Consider the following 16,864-nt stretch of genomic DNA (forward strand, 5'->3'; position numbering starts at 1 on the left):
CTTACACTTCCATCTCTAAAATAAAACATACACACACACAGATGCACATATATATGTATATGTATACTTCTAGGTAATTATATCCAATTCAGTAGTTTAATATCACAGAACACTGATCTTCTCAAATTATTGTTCTCATACATTCTTCTCCCTGTCTGCAAATGTATTTTGTACTTTTAAATAAACCTTCCCTGCTCTAATTTCCCCCCTTAGCAGGAAACCAGAATTTCAGCAAAGCTTGCGCTCTTGGAATACCAAAAATAGTTTGGTCACAACAGTGGAAGGGGTGAAGGAAGTGAGTGAGAGGCCCTGACAGTGGGCAAACAAAACTCCAGCCCCAACAGCACAGTGTCTTTACATAGCCAGTCCAAGCTTTTTTTTTTCCCTATTTTTTTTTTAGCAAAATACATACAGTATTTATAGAATTAAAAACATTTCTATATAAGGGAACAGCAACAAGAAGCTGGTTCTGGTGGAATTCCTACACTTGCAAAGCAGCCCCTCCAAAGCAGACTGAGGCTGATAGCTCTGGGCAGGGTACCTGTGGGGGCAGGCTGCTCTGCCAGCACCAAGAAAAGGGTGGAGAGAAAGACAGACAAGATGGGTTAAAGGAGAGAGAGGAAAGGTAAAAGAAAGAGAACATTTTTAAAATATACCAACAGGAAAACTAGGAAGGAAAGTAAAGGAAAAGGGAAAGGAGAAGGGAAAGAATAAATTCAGAAAGAAGTGGTATCTCTTCTTGGTAATTCTCACCTAGATTTACTGTACTAAAGGAAGGGATTTCCTTACCTTTTCTATCACATCTTCAATATTTTTTGGTGCCTGGCTTCTCTTGCTCTCAAGGAGAAGATGGTCTCATCAGCTCAGCCTCCAGCCATGCTGGTCCAGGTCTGCAGCAAGGCAGCAATGATATGATGGAGCCAACTGGGAGGGAAAAAAAGAGAAAAATTAAGTACTGGGAGCATCAACTGTGAGCAGGAGATTGCTTTTCCCCATCCTTGCCAGGCTTTCAGCACCAAAATAGCCAAGCAAACACATGTATGTGCACACACACACATCCTTGTGCATAGACACATGCACACAGATGCACATCCATCATCAGTCAGTGTTCCCAGAGCCTCAGCCATTCTTCCTGGGAGGCCACAGCCATCAGCTTGCTTTGTGCTGCTCTGCCACTTGCCTCTCAACCCTGTTCCCCTCTGCCCTGGCTGCAGCCTCAACGCCTGCCTGTTGGGCCCTGACAGCACTTGGCTCCTGGGAAGAAGTATTCACACACGATGGCAGCTCGGAAGAAAAGTTGTAAAGAAATCAAAGCCATCTCTGTTGAAATAAACATCTGCTCTGCATTCAGTATCGTGGCAACAGGGCTCACAAAATGCGTGGGCAGCCCTCCAAGGGCTCCTGGCACATCACAGCTATCAGTACCTGCTGAAAACAGGCTGGCAGAGTGGTCACAGCACGGTGGGGAGCACGACAGGGACACTCAGAAGAGAAAACTTTGGTCACAGCTAGAAATAACTTCCTAGTTTCCTTGGAGGAATACAGCTCAGAAATCCACTGCCCCTGCAGCGACACTGGCAGCTAGGAAGAAACGGTGGCACCACAGTTTCTTCCATGCAGCTGAGGCATGTGCTCATCACCCTGGCCCACAAAGTTTCTTTCCAGATTGCCCCAATGCAGGCAGAGGAAGAAAGCAGTGGTATGTGGCCGTGGCAAAGCACCTGTCACTGGAACCCATGTAAGGAGAGGTGTGTGTTTGATGCCTCTTATTTTACATTCAACTCCCTGAAGAGTGGTCAGGATAGGCAGAGACCCATTGTCTTTCCTTCTACCTATTGCTTTTGCCAGGACAAACTGGGACATTAAATGCAAACCTCTCCCTTTAGCTCTTCATTCCCATATCCCTGCAGAGACAGAACTGTGACACACTGTTGAGCTGAGTTTGAACGAGGCAGTGGCAGTCACAGCCAGTGGATCCAAGTGCTGTATTTGTCATATATACCCTTTGCTACTAGTCATGGTGCCTTAGCACAGGAAAGTCCACAGCTTGGGTCATGGAGACCCACCTGAACTCCCAGTTGGAATTTAGTCATGATGGCAATGGGTCTTTTTGATGAGTGAATTGGGTGTGGTTGAGCCAGGAATCAACGTGAAGGGATAGTCTGATAACACCACTGTTACTGAGCTCCTTCTCAAAGCAGAAATGCACACAAACTGCAGGAATCTGTAACCTTCCTGGGAAAGAGAACAGAGATGTTTTCATCTCCAGTCCAATTTACCCAAATTCCACCCAGAGTGACAAACATGGCCTTCACTAGGAGCTTCAAAAGGAAATTGCTGTTTGCATAAAAGACATACTCAGTTGAGTTGCTTGTTAAAAGGGAACTTGAACAGGAGGAGAGAATGAAACAAATCTCTTGGAAAAATGTCCAAAAGCCACTGGATAGTGGGAAATGAGATTCAACATCTGTGTTCCAGTTGGGCTGTCACTCAAGAAGAACAGCAAGCACCCAGCTTTTTGTGCACTGCTGGATGCCACAGATGGTGGCTCTTGTGTGGAGAAAATCAGGAGATGCTCAAGACTTCAGTAAGGGCTGCGAGAGGGAAGTGGAGGGAAATCTGGGGCTGAGGTGAGGATGGTTTAGAGCTTTGCTAGTTTTACAGCAAGACAGGGTAAAAGGATAACAGAGATAAAAAGGAAACGCAGGGCTACCAGAAAATCTTGCAAGGTTTTCATCTCCATTTCAATATGTAAGTAGAGTGATCTGAAAAATTTCCTGCCTTCACAATTCTTGTTTTCAGGAGATGTACCCTCAAGCAATGCTGCAAACCAACCCAGCTGGCAGCAGAGCTGTGACTAGCCAGGGGGCAAATGGGGTGACAATAAGGTGACAGTTCTTAGTCACAGATCTGCAATCAGACTGGTACAGGCAGAGCCTGGTAGGTAAAATAAAACTCCATGCAAGGGCCAGGGTTTCTCTGGGTGAATGGGTGAGACCAAGACATCAGTGTGGTGAGCTGTGTGCGTCTAAGTGGGTTCAGTGACAGAGGCTGCAGCAAGAAAGGGAAATTTCCACGATGACCCTGTGTGAACAGTATCACTTTTCTGCCAACTAGGAGCAACTAAAGAGCAGATGACTCATGAGTACACATCTCCTGGCTGCTTTGGGAGCTTTTCTCTATCTGATCCAACTACTATATACACGTACCCCTTGTGCTGATGAGAAAGTCAGACATAGATATGTGAATCAAGGCCAGTAAGGCTACTGGTGAGACTGTAAATGCTATCATGGTGACAGTGTGACCTGTGTGCTAGAAGACTGCATCTGTAAAACACACAGTGGGTGGTACATCCTTCATGTGTGCTAGTGCTTGATTACCTTTACACCCAGAAAAGTGGGTGTATTTTTCAATGAAACATATATAATAGTAAGACCTAGTTAAATACCACCCTCTACTACCTGATGCTGAACAGCACACTCAGTCCAGGAAACTGCTACTACAAAGGTTAAAGTACAAGGAGGATATGAGTGAGAAAGGGATGAAGGGAAGAGGAAGCATCACAGACCCTCTTACCGTTCCCTGCTAATGAGCTGCTGAATACATGGGCCATTGGTTCCCCCTTCTTCAGTGTGTGAATGAGGAACGACAGCAAAATAACCTACAAGAGAGTGTGAAAGGATCCCCAGGAGATGTGTCAAGAGTGCACTCCACAGCCTGATCTCCCTGCTATGTTTGAAGAGGCTGCCATGGGACAAAATGTTTACTAGACTGACTGAGATACTAATGGGAGTCAGGGAATAAATGGGAGAAGGGGGAAACAAAGAAGTCAGCTCAGCAGAGGAGAGCTGAACTTTCATAAGAGGGAAGTGAGGAAAGCTTGTTTATGAGCTGCTTTGCCAGGAAGTCCTGTGACTAATATTATTTCACACACCAATTATATGGACCAAAACTGTATTTGTGGCAGGCAGGACAAAATGCATAACCAAGCTGTGAAAAGGTGGGCTCACCCTTCCTTTGGAAGGTTACAGCACCCTCTGAAAGCTTTCCTGCCATGAGAGCATCCCACCAGAGCAAGGCTTTGCCTTTGCAGCAGAGACTGTTGCCTGGGGGCTTGGGAGCAGATTTTGTAACCCTGGTGTGGAAACAAACCCAGCAGAGCTGTGTGTTCTTGCAAAAAGAACTGTTGTTTTTGCTATTTAAAGAGGCCAAATTTGACATGCTGTAGTTTTGCACTGTGCTGGTCTGACTGCTCCTGTGCAGCATAACAGAGCATCTCTTTCCACTCCCCCTCTCCTGCCCCTGTAGTCACCGCTTTGCACTCAAAGGAAAGCAAGACTATACATTTCTACAGTTTCAATGGCAACTTATGGATCACATGGGAAATGTGTAGGATTGCACAGGAGCCTTCTCTAGCAAAACTTTCCGCTTTCTGCTCGTACAACAATGTGGACAGAAGACCAGAGATTATCTGGGAGTTTGTGAAAGCCAAACAGGACTGACATGAAGCACAGCATCACCGTGAAAAGCCTGTGCTCACGGCAGGGAAAGTTAAGGAAGATGCTGACAGACTGAAAAAATCAGGGGAGGAGAAGGCAGGCCCAAGGGCAACAGTGCAAGGCAGAAAGATTGTAACAAATAATGCTTGACTTGGTTAAACATCAACTCCCAGATAAGAGGGAAAAGCCAGCCTTCTGAAAGGGTTTGCACAAGCCAAAAGGACTAACTGTTTGGCCTAGGCCATATAGGCATGTGTAACTGAAACAAATAAACAAATAAGTCAAGTGATTTTTCTGGAGCAGTCTAAATAAGAGAAAAAATTTGCAGGGGCAGGAGGTAGTAACCTGGGCCATGGGGTCCTGAGAGTGGAACAAACTGCATGTGGCACCTTGGCTGTGTGTCACTGCTGTGTGCACCTGTGCCACTGACATAGGGATGCAGGGCTGGTGTGGGTGCTGCTGGACAGGGTGAGGTGGCATCCTCAAATGTCCTTCCTCCCCCACATCCAGCTAACAAGGAGGGAAAACCTTGCAAAATGCTATTCCTCCCCTATCAGTTCCTAGGGAAAAACAGATTTCCAGGAACTTGTCACATCCAGGTTAAGATGGAGCTCCTGCAGCCTTGTTTGTATGGTTGCATTCACCTCCTGGCTAATTATAGCTGGCATAGACTGAAGCCTGTCCTGGTGTTTCCCTATCTGGCACAGCAAGTTTTTGTGAGCAGGTAAGGCCCTGGCGATGTATCCTGCTTCCCACTCACCTCCCTGTCCCCATGGGTCTGCACAGCCCTAATTCTTCTGTGCTGCCACAATACAGCAGGGGCTGTGCTGAACTTCACCTGCAGCTGCAGCGCTTCCCCTGGATTTCCCCAGTGCTCTGCGTGGGGGTTTCTGTACATGCTTTCTGTAGGTGCTTTGCTGTGCTCCAGAGGTGCCTGTAGGAGTGAATCCCATTTAACCCACATGCTTCTGCTATCAGCTCTAGCACCTCGGGTCCCTCCACCTGCCCGTGCTGGTACTCCTGTGGCATCCAAGTGCCTGAATTTTGGAGCAATTCATGCCAGCTGGATATCATTGCTATGTCAAAATGAAACAGCAAAGCTCTCACATATGCAAAGATTTGCATGCAAGGCCTGCAGCCCCTGCTTTCCATTGCCCCAATTAACACTCTGATGTATCCTACAGCACAGCTTCCTCAGCCTTTTAGTTTTGTCTCAGTTCCTCCCCTAGCCAGGAATTTTTCCCTGGGAGGGACCTGAAGAGCAGGCCATGGCAGAGAAAGACCATGTGGTTTCCTGGAGTGCAACATAGGTGACTCTTTGCCCTGAACTGGTTTTTGAGACCTGCCTCCACGGGTGGCTGGTGCAGATCTGGGTGAACCTCTCCCTGCTGGGGACAGCGGTGATGCCCAGCTGGCCCTTGGCTCAGTGCGTGTCCCTGGCACATGCCAATGGGGAGGGCTACAGCTTCCTTCCCTGCAGGGATCTCTGAAACTCTCTGGGCATTAAAGACAGGGGGGCCTTGTGAGGAGCTCTATGCAATCTGCTCTTATTTGCTTGCACCAGTAGGATGGAAGGGATGGGAAAGTAGCTTGCCCCAGTTGCTGCCAAGGCCAGAGCTCAGCATCTCCCACCTGCCTCCACAGTTTCTACTGTGTCTCCAGCCTGGTGAAGGAAAACACAGCCTGGCAGCACACCCATCTAGCACTCTGCAGGGTGGAGCAGGAGGAGGGTCAGAGTCAGACCTATTGGGTCAGGTAAGGTGAGGATGGGAGTCTCCCCCTCTGGGCCAGCCCCAAACAGGACACCATTCCCATGGACAGCTGCTCTTCTCATTACAAAAGCCACCCTGAGGAATGATACCATGTCCCTGCAAAGGTCCGATTCCCTGAAAAACCACTCCACACTGGCCCTTTCCACCCTAAAGTCCCCATTTTCCTCTGCTTTAAGGGACAAGGGAAAAGAGGGAAGCAAGCAATATCTGATGTCCTTCTGTAGCAGTAAATCTCACCTCAGTTAGCGGGGAGAGGCAGGAAAACTGTGACCAGACCACTCAAAGATGTAGCGAGCACCTGGTGAAGCAAAGCCTCTCCCCAGTTATTTGGTAGATATGTATCACATAACACCTGCACCAGCACTGCCTTTGAAGCTGATTTGTTTAGGAAACAAAAATGAGAGAAAATAACCAAATCACCTGAGGTGTCTGAGCACAAATAGGAAGATCAAGTCAATTAGCTTCCCTCTGATGCCTGAAGTGGATGGGGATTTGGGGGTGGAGGAACAGTGATAAAACAGATTAGCTGACTTTCATGCATTTGCCAGTCCAGCCGGTTCTGCAGGATTTCTGGCTGCTGACATCAGAGTGCTCCTCCAGGGATGGCAAGGCAAAGGCAGTGTACTGTAGTTTTCAGGACATGCCAAAGAGATGGCCATTAGTGGCTTACCAGTAGAATGTTGCTCTTCCCAATCATCTCAGGCTTTCAAACAGGGCCTGAGCACTCGCTCTGCCCTCTGCCCTGAGGGACTCCCCAAGTACTTTACTACTTCAGGCTGACCTGGCAGAGCAGCCACGAGTCCTTTCCTATTTATTTGTCCCTCTTGGTCTAGCAGGACCATAAAGCATGCTTGTATCGTGTTGACAAATGTTCCTCCAGGCACCAGCACTGGATGTCCACAATCCCATGGGAAGTCACTGCTGCAGAGTAACCTGCCGACAGTGGAGACATGCATAGCAGCAGAGGTGCTACACAGCCACAGCACCCATCTTCTGCTGCTGGGAGCCCTAATGCAGGCTGCAGCACGTTGTCAAACATCCAAGAGTGGCTGGTCACAGGCCACAGGCTGCTCAGTCCTGCTTGTTAGAAAACACAGAGTCAGTTAAAGCTAAGAAATCAGATTTTGCTGGAGTATCAGAGACTGGCTGTTCCCAGGCAGTAGTGGTCAAAGGTGACTGCAGAGCCCTCAGTAGGGGTCAAAAGTGACTGTGAGAGCCCTCTTTGTAAAAGGGAACGTGAGACTTGCTACTGACACGGGGTAACTATTGGGCAATGCAGCCATGGGTGGCTTTTTCCCACTGCACTTGCTTTAAGAAAAAATTGAATTTCAGGATATGGACGTGTAGGCGGCTTCTGGCAGGTTCATACAACGAGGGCCCCAGCTGCTCCCTTCTCACCCTTGGACTGCATTTTATTCCTCAACCAAAGCCCCTTCAGGTCTCTCTGGGTGTTGCTTAGTTCCTGGGTCAAGGGCTGTGGGTGAATGAAGAAGAAGGAAGAGCAGGAGGACTCACACAAGAGCAGGAGGTTGGTGGGAGGCTGTAGTTCAGGGACATTCCCAGATGGAAGGTTCCTGTGCTCTGAGAAGTTCTTGGAGCTGTTAATCCCTCACAGTCAGGCATCCCCCAGTTTATTCAAACAGTGGGAGGGATGAGTTCCCTCTGCTCACCCGCCAAGTCAGACACTGGCATTGGTCCCCGTGACCCTGGAATATGCATGTACGCTCCTGAGCACACCTCCATCCCCTCGGACAGTCCTGCACGCCCCGGAGCACACCTGCACACCCGGCCCCGGGAATGCGGCTGGCGGGGAGGCTGCCGGGTGTCTGGGCATGCATGGGGAGGGGAGCTAGGTGAGCACAAGGGGGGCCAGAGGGGCACGAGGGGGTCCTGGGCAGGCCCGGGGGCACAGCGCAGCCTGTGCCGGAGGTGAGGGGCTGGGAAGGGACGGGGTACCCGAGGAGCCGTTTGCGGGAGCCTCCTGCCACCCAGTGTCGGCTCCAGACAGCGCCGCGCTCCGGGGCTCCCCCACGCCCGGGGCTGGCGGGGCTGGGCAGCCAAAATGCTTTCAGAACAGCACTTTAATAAAAGAAAAAACCAAACCCAATACTTCCACCCCATCAAACGAGATCCCAAGACAACCCCTCCTTCCGAAAACTCCCGTATAACCAAACAAACCCCCAGCCATGGAAGCATCCCGAAGGAGTGCAGGACAGGACCAAGGTCCCCGTGGATAACACCGGCTCTGTCCCCACGTGCTGCCCGTGCCATCGGGTCTCAGGGCTGATGCCAGTGGCACCCCCAGGCCTGTCCGGTGGCACTCAGGTCTTTAGTCACCTTTGTACTCAAATGTGACATTTCCCCTTGTGGAAACTTGGTTTGATGGCGGTGCAGAGGAGGGGCTGAGCGCTTCCCCTCCACTCCAGAGAAACCTCTGGATCTTCTGTCCACTTTCGGCTGACTTTGTTACAAAGTCCCCAGCAGCGGCCCCATCCGGGTACCGCTGCTCCAGGGTCTCCTTCGCCTTCTCGGGGCCCGAGCCGGCCCCCAACGACCCCGGCCGGGCTTCCCCATCCGGACGGCGCTGGGACCGGGGAACCCGCAGCGAAGGCGGCGGGAGCGGCCGGGTCCGGAGCAGGAGGAGCCGTAGCAGCCGGCCCAGCGCTGCCACAGCCCGTACGGGCAGAGCCGGGCGGGGGCGAGACCGCCCAGGGGCGGGGAGGGGGCGGCTCCTCCGGGAAAGGGGCCGGGCGGCGGCACGGCCCGGGCCGGCAGGTGGCGAGAGAGACCGGGAACGGGAGAGGGACACTGGAGAGGGACACTGCGAGAGGGAGACCGGGGGAGAGAGACCGGGGGAGGGAGTGGAGGAGGACGAGCAAGAGCGGGTCGGTAGAGTCGCTGCTGTCGGAGCGCCCGTTTGTCCGTCTGTCCATTCTCCCCCGCTGATGCCGCTCTCCCGGCCTCCCTGCAGCATCCCACCGGCTACTGCAGCTGAATCGGGCCCGGCCGGAGTCATCCTCCCGTACCCACGCAAAACCTACCGTCTTTTTTTATTTTCTTCTTCACTTTATTATAACTTTTCCCCTTCAATATTGCAGCTTCCCGCTGGTGCTCGGCATCCCCCGGACTCCACCTTGCCCACTCACCCCACACTGCCGTGGCTTCCTCACAGATGAGCTGGAGTTTCACACATTTTAAGAGTACCTAGCTGACATTTTTGAAGTTTCCACACAGACATTTTCTGTGAAGGAAGGAAACCAGGGAGGCTAAGAGCTACTGTACCTCCTGCCCCACATCATACACACTTGGCCCGACATCAGTCTGAATTTATTCAACCCTCTCTGGAACCTCAGCTGAGGGCAGCAGTCATCAGTGTTTATGCAGATTTGTCTGATTTTCCTGCTGTGAATTCAGGGAAGATTAGGTTTCTTTCAGGACAAGAGCAGAAGGTCTGGCCCAGGCAGACCAATTGGTATATTTTAGTCTGTAAGCTTTAATCCCACAGCCCACACAAGTATCCACAGCTAAGGTTTGAGGAAGCAAACAGCTACAATATTTACAGGTGACAATGGGACCCTCTCCCCCACCACACATACATTTTGAACACAGGCCTCTTTGCTGGGAGAGGCAATGACAGTGAGCCCAAAGTCCATAAAATACTGCACCAAAGGATTAAATGTTTCACTTTTCAGTTCCTTCTTCCTGATTCTGGCCAATAAGATTCCACTGAATTTCAGCCAGAGATCACCTACATAATATTACAGGGCTGTTCCTCTTTTGACAAATAATGGTTCAGATATCTCTCACTGACATGTTGCTGACTGAAGGCCAGTCTCTTCCATATCACTAATATAAGGAAATTCCCTTAGATCCCCAAATTGGTCATGATGAATGCATGTGTGCATGCAAAAAAAAAAAAAAATCCATTTAAGTACCTTCAGGATGATCAGATTCTGCTTAACAAACCCACAACAGTTGCATTAAAATGCAGGTCTATGAGCCCTTCTTTAACATTTCTTAATTAAGGCTCCAGAGTAATTTTTAACAGATAAATCTGCAGTACTGAATGACTACAGATCACATGGTAACAGACACAATTATCCATTCATACAGTATCGCAGCAATTGTGTTGCATTTTATTCAGTAACTGAGACCTGTCCGTTGCAACCAGCTTCTGATTTATGTTTCACCACTCCCCTTTCACGTTCTGAGCCAAGAGCACTAGTGTCCTTGAGTCTTTTGTGAGTGTTCCTCAATCCCACCTCACTCCTATTCCCTTTGTTCTGCCATGGAAGATTCCTCGCTGATTTTTTTTTCCCCCGCCACTAACGTGGATCAGCAGTCACTGACCGGGGCTCGGGATCTGCGGTCATTGACTGGAACTACTCGTTGCGAGTCTTCAAGACAGAGGTGCGTCCCAGCTCTGGCGGCCCCTGGGGAGAGTGGGGAGGGGAAACCCTGTGAGGATCCTGAGGGGCCCTGTTGCGGTGGACTTGTGGGGATGTAGTCAAGGGGTCCCTGTAGTGGCAGCCTGGGGGTGACACGGGAGCGGCTGCTCCTGTGGCATTGGGAAGGCTGGGAGCGCTCAGTGCGAAGAGTGGGGAGATCCCGCTGTGATGGCACTTGATGGGGAGCACTAGGGAGGCACATGGTGTGGTGGCAGTAGGGAAGGTGTAGTGGGAGGGCTGGTGCAGTGGCAGTGGGGAGAAACACTAAGGAGCCCCCGCCGTGGTGGCACTAGTGGTCTGGGAACTTGTGTGTGTCGCTGTGGTGGCCTTGGGGAGGAGCAGAGCCCCTCTGTGTGAGGGCAGTGGGGGATAGCGGAGAGGCTCCGCTTTTCGGAGCGGGGGGCACCCCCTGCACGCAGCGGGACGCGGGGTCTGGAGGATCTGGGGTGTGCAGCGGTGGGTGCTCAGTGCTGTGCTGTGTGAGAGTGTTTTCGGGTGTGTGTGTGTGGGGGTCGTCGCCCCCCGTGGGTGTATGTGTGCGGGGGGAGCGGCGCCGGCACTCCCCGTGTGCCCGAGCTGCCGGGGGAGCAGCGGGGACAGAGGTGAGGGGAAGGTGATGCCGTCTGTGAGCGCCTAAAGGAGAGGGGCGGTCATAGGGAATCGGGCGTTGAGTCCCGTTGTGTCTCTCCATATGTGTCGTAAGGATGGGGACTTGCAGTTCGTGTGCCTGGAGGAGGGCGTGCAGGGTGAGAGGAGCTGAGGAGTTCGCGCTCTGGGGAAAAAGAGCTCCTTACTGTGGTTGGTTTGTACCTTCGAGGGTTTCGGATGCCTTGCAGTGAAGCTGTATTGACTGGGCTGTTCTGGTCGGTCCTTCCCCACAGGGCAGCAGGAAGATGGTTCCAAGCGCGGGTGCGAGGGATGTGCGCGCATCCAGCAGTGAGCGTGTCGGGGCTGGATCCATTCACCGTGTTGGTAAATGCTTAGATATCACGAGTGTGAGCCTGGATTTACCCAGGCTTTGAAGTGAAATAAACTTAGAGATGTTTTTTCTTTACAGTTCCTAGAAAACAAAGCTACATTTTCCGTGGAGGTTCTGTTATACTGAACTTTTGAGTTTCTGTGACTAGTTCTGCAGCCCTGGTTGTTCATCCTTGTTGTAGGCGAGAGATTTCCTTTCACTACGTGTATTAAAGCTATGTAATAGCATTGCAGGGCTCTGGAAGTTGAGCTCAGCGTGCCATGAGCCTGTGGAGGGCATAATGTAGGTAAGATGTTGGACTGCTTTGGCAATCTGACCTTTTCTTAGCTTTGAGTTTATGCTTTTCTTTCTGTACTGTGCTGGAATCTCCATTCCTGGTAGAGAGTGGGCAACTCATGCTGAGGGTTTTCTTAATGCTTTTATTGTTCAATATAAACTTTAATCATCACAGGATTTAAATTATAAGGTGACTGAGCGTTTTGTGGACAAAGAAAACTTCTGCCTCCTGGAGTTACCCCATGCAGCTGTTTCTGCACTGTTTGAGACTACTTGTTTTTCTTTTCCAGTATTACTTGCATCTGACAAGATGGTCTCTGTTCCAGAGGAAGATGGAAAGTCGAAAGATCTATTGGAGTTGGGAAGTACAATTGTGAACCACTGTACTAAGTAAACTTACAAGCAGATTATTTTCAGTATAATAAAAAAAATATTTTCCTTTAAAATATAGAACTACAAGATTTAAATTCAGTTGCTGAGTGTTTTTCTTGATGTTTGAGCTAAAATTACAAGTGTAATGTATTATGGAGTTTCAAAAATGGGGATAAACACAAATCAGTACGTTGGGTGAACTAGAGTTTAAGAGGTTTATAAATAAAATCACTTTTTAGATTATTTCATTTGAGTCCATCACTTGTAGGTTGTTTAAAATGGTGGGGGGTTTTCTGTTTACCTACTGTACAGTAATCATAATTCTATTTATTTTTCTTATATGTTATCAGGAATTTTCTTTCCAGTTGAAAAGTTCATCTTTCTTTATTCTGATGCAAGTTATGCTATTCAGTCATTGTTGTCTTGCTCTGTGGGTTGTTCTGTTTTGTTTTTTCCCCTCCCATTTCTGCTATGCCTTATTTTGATTGGAGTGTGTGAATATGATACACAATATTCACAGTTTAGGTGTCTGTGCAACATGATTTTATTCCATGGTATGCTAAAGTTTTATGTTTTGTCATCCATTACTTCCTCTATATTTCTCAGTATCCTGAGCTTTTCTGATCATTACTCCATGTTAAGATAATGTTTTTTGGGGAACTATGCTGAATTATTCACTGACCTGGCACTTGGACCAGGGATTCTTAATTTTTTTTACAGTATTCATGTTTTCTGTGGTCAGTGCAAGGCATCCCTATCCTGTTTCCACAGTAGCTGTGTATGCCCTGGAAATTCTTTCCTCATGACCTAATTTCTGAGCTATAAATCAACATTCTTTTTTAATTTGCAAATACTCCAAGATATTCTGAATGTTTGTGATGCTTTTCTAGTGTCCTTTACACATTGGTGAGAAAACCTCTATGCTCACTTCAGTGTCATAACATTTCAAGGTGGGATCACTGGTATTGTTTACAGGAAGTGAGTGCAGTTGAAGTAATTTTGGTTTATTTTCAAAGTGTCAAACCTAGAATGCTTGCTTGATGACACAGATTAAGGACATGCTAGAGAGTGTTTCATTCCAGTGCCTGTGATATACCTGTTTAAAACTTAAGTAATATATATGTTAAAAAAGGAAGTGGGCTGAAGCTCTGAAAGTGTGTAGTGGAGAAGGAGCCTGGATTCATCTGGTTAATGCCTGGCTTCTAGTTACTGACTCAGGTTGTCTTTAAAATCACCTTCCAGTTTTTAATCAGATAGACCAGATAACAATGATCTATCTATCTATCTATCTATCTAGGAAACTAGTCTCTGAATTCAATTTTATTGAATAAGAAATAAAAAGGGTTCAAAGCATTCTTAATCAATGTGGTTGCTGAATCAGTCTGGACTACATAAATGTACGTTAAATTAGTGGCAGAAATAGTTGTAGTCTGTCTTAGTTTGGTGCAGCTTTGTCACCCTCTAGTGCTCATGTCCAAAAAGTTGGTGAGCCTGCTATTACTCTCTGTATTTTTTTGGTTATATGGATTGGTTCAAAGTTTTCTAAGGAAGAAGAATTTTTAGAAAAGTTGTCATTTGCCAGCAGTAGCACAAGAAATTTTTAACTGATACGGGATCTACGCCAGGAACTCCTGATTCCTAAGCTGCAGTTTTAATCTCTAAACCAATTGATTTAACTTCTTGAATTGAATTTCTGAAACATGATACACTACATACTGAAGAAACAGCAAGATCTGTTGTGGTACATCTTCTCTTTGTGGAAAATCCAAGAAAGATGGGATTTCTTTTTTCTTTGATTGTATGCTTTATAGTAGTTTTGATAGTAGTTTTCCTTTGATTTCATTTAAGATATTCAGTTAATTTATTAGTTATGTCTTTATTAGGATATTAGCTGCAATGAGCTTCAGGTTCCTGCAGAGAGGAAAATTGCAGTCACTTAGAGAATTAATCATAAGAAGGAATATTGTCCATATGTTGCCAGATGGTAAGCTACTAGTCTTCATTTATTTGATGTAGGAAATTATGTAAACTGTTAAGAAAATAACTAATCCTTTTCTGTTGTTGTTTCCCCTCAGTCAGGACGGTGTTTCCCAGCTGTTGGTCAGTTAAACACTAGGACGCAGGTGCAGCAATGATTCTCTAAAGCCGACTGTCAGAGAGGGGTCAGTATTGAGACATTTTTATCCTGCAACCTGCCGGTGGTGACACGACTTCAGTTTTATCAGCCTTTGCCCGGTTGTATCTTTGCTTCCAAAAGTAACTGGGAGAGGTGGATGACTTGGACAGTGTATATATATTGCTAGAAAATTATTTGCAGGACAGCCAGTTTTAATGGCAAGTAAGTAAATTAAAACCTGGGCAGGTGATAAAAATAAGCCTTGCAACTTATACAGCAGCCCAAGCTGTAATGCCACCCCATCCAGGTCACTGTGCCAGCAAGAAACCCCAAATTAGTAAATTTCTTGACAACATGCAAGGAAGGAGCTTCACAGATACACCACATGAAATTTTGGAAAAGGAATTGTTTCAGAGAGCTTATTCTTAAAGTAATTTTTTTTAAAAATGTATTGCACAGCATGTGGACCCTCATGGAGAAAGGAAAACACCAAGGATGAGAAGGTAACTGTTGAATAAAGGCACACTGCAAACACAATGTGCTTTTTCACCCTTGAGTCGAAGCTGGACATACCTCCCTGGCTCAACAGGTGACAACTGACACCCAGCCCAGGAGCAATTCTGGAGATTTCAGTGATTAATCCCCAGCTGAGCCAGACCAGTGGAAGTAAATGCAGTGATTTGTTAGGATGAGAGCCCTACAAAACCATTGCAAATCCCTTGAGCATTATTGCAGCTTCACTTCTTCTATAGAGAGTGTGCAGTGAATGGTTCAGACCCAAAATGGTTACCAAAGGATATCTCCTTCCCTTCCCAACATATCTGAAGGAGACAGTAATTACCTTGCCGCTCATTTGTTACCCAGAGTGAGGAGAAATGTGAGTGCCATCACTCATGTTTCAGGCTGCTGCCTGAAAAGCCAGTGCATTTATTTGGCTCTGTCCAGGGGGAAAACCACCCTGCTCCAAAATGCAGGTGGTGATTGCTGACACTGCAGTGATTCACTTGCTGCTCTCAGAGTTGTTCAGTGCCATCTGCAATTGCTACAAAGGGGGTTCAAGCCCGTGCTGTGTGCTCTGCATTCCCCATACTCTCACTCCTAACTGGTTTGCCTTCGCAACTTCTGCAGTCTTGCAGCAGGAATGTTTCTACTGAGCAGTGTTGCTGCAGTCTCAACATTTGGCCTTAGTATATACTGCTGTCAGCAATCAGCACGTGTGTCTCGGTTCGTGAGCATGAAAGTACAAGCGCCAGGGAGAGTGTTTTATTCTAATGAGGCAGAAAAACAAACAAACAAACAAACAAACAAACAAAAGTTAGAGCTTTTCTCAGGTTTCTGTTTTGTTATTGACTCTTGCTTGGACAGGTATGTTGCCTGGTCCAAGTCCTGCAGCATGAAGCACATCAAAAGACCCCTAGGCAGTGTCTTTCTTCCTGCAGTTCCTCACACAAAGTGCCCCAGGCTCCAGCCTGTTTATGTCTGTGGGACAACCACCATTGCTGTTATTACCCACTAACTGAGGTTTGTCCCCGTGTTCTATCCCCTTGGTCTATTTCTGCAAAGTGGAAGGTACTGTAGAATTATGCCTCCTAGCAACTGGTTATTACTTTCTGTTAATACCCAGCCACATTCAATGTCTGAGTCATCCCAGTCTTTATTTTCAGGAATAACCACACTCCATGCACAGGCATGCTCAGTTTAGGGCTCTCTTATTTATATCCCCAGGACACAGCCACTAAATATGCCATCACATTCACCACTTTGGTGGGTTTTTTAAAGCTTACTGAACATACATGACCTCCTAATTGAGTGGATTTTCATCAGTGTGGAAAATAAAAACCGCCTCTCACAGAGGCCCATCTACCCACAGGATTTCCACCTTCTACACCAAGCCAGTTTAATATTAGCAACACTTGGAAGAAAGAAGTAAGAATTACTTTAATGGTGAACACATATCTCCCTTTCCATCTCTTGAGTCTTAAAAATTAACTCAAAAAGTTATTTTCAAAGGAAAATATTTCAAACTTTTTTTTTTTACATGTTATTGAGCAGAGACAAGACCTAAAGATTTGAACTTGTAAAAGGGAAAGCCATGAATGAAAAAAAACTCGAGACATTTTACATTGAAGAACATGGGCAATCTGCCCCATGGCCATCACGGTACTGGGTATCAGTGTCCTTGGCATGGGGTACCCACTTCCTAGTGAAAAGTGTGTCTCTGAACCACAGCCCCCTGACAAGTCACCAACAGTCTCTCCTTTGACTTCACTGGACCTTGGAAAATGCTTGGAGTGGAGGACAAATAATGGTGAATTTTAACGTGTCTGCTCTAAATGATAACAGTAACATGAGATGACATGAAATTTGCTTTGATGGAAATAGTTTAAAACTCTTTAAGAATG

The 16,864-nt window shown here is 47.4% G+C and overlaps 1 long non-coding RNA gene across 1 annotated transcript; it reads left to right on the forward strand.

Annotated features, from left to right (window-relative positions):
• Positions 1-9,132: 9,132 nt before the first annotated feature.
• LOC113947989 lies at positions 9,133-14,535 on the forward strand. Its single transcript, XR_003527946.1, has 3 exons — positions 9,133-9,156; positions 14,230-14,330; positions 14,422-14,535. It is a non-coding gene; the product is annotated as an uncharacterized LOC113947989 (long non-coding RNA).
• The last annotated feature ends 2,329 nt before the right edge of the window (positions 14,536-16,864 follow it).

This window comes from Corapipo altera, unplaced genomic scaffold, assembly GCF_003945725.1.
Source record: "Corapipo altera isolate COAL_440 unplaced genomic scaffold, ASM394572v1 65, whole genome shotgun sequence".
Lineage (NCBI taxonomy): Eukaryota > Metazoa > Chordata > Aves > Passeriformes > Pipridae > Corapipo > Corapipo altera.